At 42.2% G+C, this 3987-nt stretch overlaps 1 pseudogene; it reads right to left on the reverse strand.

Annotated features, from left to right (window-relative positions):
- Nucleotides 1-2767: 2767 nt before the first annotated feature.
- Nucleotides 2768-3528, reverse strand: LOC140617802 (biliverdin reductase A pseudogene; annotated as a pseudogene).
- Between the last annotated feature and the right edge of the window lie 459 nt (nucleotides 3529-3987).

Here is a 3987-nt window from a genome sequence, read left to right on the forward strand (position 1 = left end):
AACTCCCCAGATCCACACATATATGTGTTTTTTTTTTAATAAATACAGTACAGGACTATAATGTATTTTCTCCTCCCTATGATTTTCTTCATAACATTTTCTTTTCTCTAGCTTACCTTATTGTAAGAAAGCAGCATATGACACATATAGCATACAAAATATACATTAATCGACTATTTATGTTATCAGTAAGGCTTCCGAGCAACAGTAGGCTATCCGTAGTTAAACTCTGGGGAAGTCAAAAGTTTTACTTGGGTTTTTGACTGTAGGGGTGGGGGGTGGGGAATCAGTGCCCCAAACCTTGCATCATTCCAGGGTCAAATGTATAGTAGAGTGAGAACCATCAAGAATAGAACCCAAAAGACTTGAGTTTTCTACAGCTAGAAAAGACCATTCTAGCCACAGGAACGTGAGAGATGTTCAACGTCATCTCCATCCTCTCCATGCTCATTCTGAGTGTCCTAAACTTCACAGAACCTGGTGTCAATTCACATTTTCTTTTCAAACACCCAAACTCTTATTTTCCCCCTTTAGACTGTGAACTTCAGCCAAAAAAGTTATTCCTCCCTGTAGGGGATCCTCAAAGTCCACATCAAGGAATGTGACAATGATTGTGCCAGTTCTGTTATCTCTTTCAATGTACTTCCTAGCTCTCCTAAAAATAAGTAGTTGTGCAAATGCTTAGGAAATATACGTATGTGTATATATATATATATATATATATATATATATACACACACACACACACACACATATATATATGTATATATACATTTATATAAGAAATACATATGTATATATTTGGAAAAATGTACATGTATATATTTGGAAATATATATATGCGTATATATTTGGAAAATACATATCTGTATATATTTGGCCACAGTGCTTCTTTCTAAAACAGTGCAATTTGGGGAAAAGAGGGGCACAGGATGGTGAAGAGCAGGGAGGTAAAGAGAAATGTTGACATTTTACTCTGAACACTTTTTTTGGCCCTTCTTTTTAATAAAAAAAATCCCTATGTTTTAAAGTCATTTTTAATATAGTCGAATAATGAGTGATAATCAGTTGTATAGAGAATAACAATCTCTTGGGAGGGATTTGATTGAATATGCTCCAAATTTTGTTGCAGGGGAAACTGTCTTCAGGAGGATGGTAAATCTAAGTAGTTCAGTTGTTAGAGAGTTTCTTTCTTTCTTTCTTTCTTTCTTTCTTTCTTTCTTTCTTTCTTCTTTCTTTCTTTCTTTCTTTTACCAATTGACTGAGATTTATTAATTTGTTTTACATGGCAAATAAAGGAATAACCTTAAGGATTTTTGGGATTTAGATTTAAATGAATATATCTACCTCTTTTACTTTGAGGTATACGGTGACAGAACAATGGAAACCGAGGTAGACATCAATGACTTCCTAGCTCCTGAACTGGTTAAACCTAACAATGGGGTGGTGGTTGGCAAAAAGGAAGAGGGAGACACAAAGGCAAGAAATCTAACACAAGCTTTGAAGAAAAAGCCACAGGACCACCAATGGAATGAAAGAGCAGATTCCTGGGAATCTGCCTCAGGGTCAGCAGTCTCTCAACAGGAGCAATGAGTCTAGACAAACCAAGGGCTGCAAGTATGAACACATTTGTTGGGTCTCAACTGGATGCCTCCTTCTTGGTCTCCAGTCTCATTTCCTCCTGGCAGCCTTCTGAGTACCTAAATTGGAAACCTGACCACATCACTCCCTGTTAAATAACACCCTTCAGTGCCTCTGTACTGCCTAACATGTAAGACCCCAGCTCCTTCATCTAGCTTATCAGGATCCCACAATCAGATTCACCTCTCTGGGTCTCCCTCCTCCAGAGACAATGCTCCAGCCACACCGTTCCAGGCTGTTTCTTGCTTCCTTCTCTTTGCTCATGTCAGTCCTCTGCCGGGAAAGTCCTCCTCTGATCTTTACACAGCTAACCTAGTTCTCAAGATCTGGTTTGTGGGTTTTCCCTGAACCTTCCTTCAGATGACCAGGGGCATCTCTCTTTTACTGGAAACATTCCATTACAATGACTGGTTTGTGTGACTGGTTCCCTTTCAACACTGTGAGTTATTGAGGGCAGTTGCTATGTTTTACTCATTTTTAGAATCCCTGGCACCTACCATAGTCACCCAGTGAAAGTTTGTTGAGGGAAATAAAATTCCTTAAAGCGGGAAGGGGGGACCTCTGGGTGGCTTGGTGGTTAAGTGTCTGCCTTCAGCTCAGGGCCTGATCCTGGAGTCCTGGGATCGAGTCCCACATCGGGCTCCCTGCATGGAGCCTGCTTCTCCCTCTGCCTGTGTCTCTGCCTTTCTCTCTCTCTCATGAATAAATAAATAAAATCTTTTTTAAAAAATAGGGAGGCTTCTATGTACTATTTTGCAGTGGTTCAGTACATGAGCAGAGTTTAAAGGCTGGTTCGCTTTTTAATATTTAGGTGACTTCAAACAAGATTTTCCAACGTATTAATGAAAACCAACCCGGTAAAGTAAACTAACCCCATCTGATAGGGTTATTGGGAAGAGTAAATGAAATCAGGAATATGAAGTATTTAGCTCAATTCACCCAAGGTCAGATCTTTCCTCGTGCCTATGCCATGTGCCCCCGAATCCCAAATATCATTCCCAACACAGTTTGGGACAGTAAACAAAGTCTGTTTACCTAAGATATGTTTAATTGTAAGAATAAAGGTCAACTCTTCATAAAAAGGAAACTATGGTCCCATCTTAGAAGTGCTGCATGCAACCTTCTCTTACTTCTTTGAGTAGCAATATTTCTGGATTTCTTCTGCGAGCCATAGGCAGTGCAGGATGCGCTTCTTTTCGGCAGCCAGCTCCTTTTCAGAAAACTGACCCAAAAGTTTCTGAACAAATATATTTTGATCTTTCAGGAAAATATTCTTATTGACTCCTACATTTGGCATGTTCTCCAGGGAACCAGATTTAAAATGGAAGCTTAAATGTCGGTTTCGTTTTAGACCAGGCCTTTTCTCTTCAATTCATGTGAGTGGACGTTTGTTCTCTGTCTCCAAGCACACAGTCATTTTCATATATTGATCTTGCTTTCTTTCTTCCAATGTGGCGGATAGAAGAGAAAGCTCCCCAAAGAGGGAGACCAGCCAGGTCAGGTGAGAAATGCCACTAAACGCAGGGAAACCAAACCACTCTTCTTCCAATGGACCAGCTGTGAAGAGAAGAGACCCTTTCAGCAGATCTTTCCCCACCACATTTTCAGGAATGCAAACTCTTCCATCAAGAGTTCAACATGCTCCTCATGCAAGACCTTCCCTTTCTGCTCAGCCAGCTTCCACAAGTCCTGAGCTTCTGCCCAAGAGAGTGTCATGAGATATTCCACAAGGATATGCTTGCCAGCATTAAGGAACTGCCTGATATTGTCCGCACGGCTGGAACTTTCACTGCAGATATAAGCAACCTCAACCTCCTGGCTGGAAAGAGCATCTTCCAAAGAAATCTGCTGGACTTCATCAATGTTCCCAAGCTCTCGTCTCTGCATTCAAATTGATCTCTTCCTTCAGTGGCTGTCGCGGGGCACAAATCTCCGGCCTCCGTGCACCCGCCCTGCCACCGCTACCTGCCTGGCCACGGAGGCGGGCCTGTTAGAGAGTTTCTTACCCCTGCAGTGGGGGTGCCACTGGCACTCCAGCAGAGCCTTTGCCCTGGGCCAGGACACCCATCCTTCAGAGGCTGAGAGTGTTGGCTGCTAATAGCTCACTGTTACTTCTTTCTCCAGAGTATTGTTCTCTGCCTTGTGGGAGCCTCCTACCTTTCCAGGGAGGTTATTTTTCTACCCATGTCCCATTCCCTGGAGGAGTAGGAGCTGCTGAAAGAAGTTGTGAGCAGCCAATGTCTGAGTGACATGGTGGTTTGAATGCTCGGCCTCCTAGACTCAAGAAGAGCTGGGATCAGGCTGAGGCTCAAACTCCAGCTGTGACCGCATCTTTGCTGAAATCCT

Source organism: Canis lupus, chromosome 26, assembly GCF_048164855.1.
Source record: "Canis lupus baileyi chromosome 26, mCanLup2.hap1, whole genome shotgun sequence".
Classification (NCBI taxonomy): domain Eukaryota; kingdom Metazoa; phylum Chordata; class Mammalia; order Carnivora; family Canidae; genus Canis; species Canis lupus.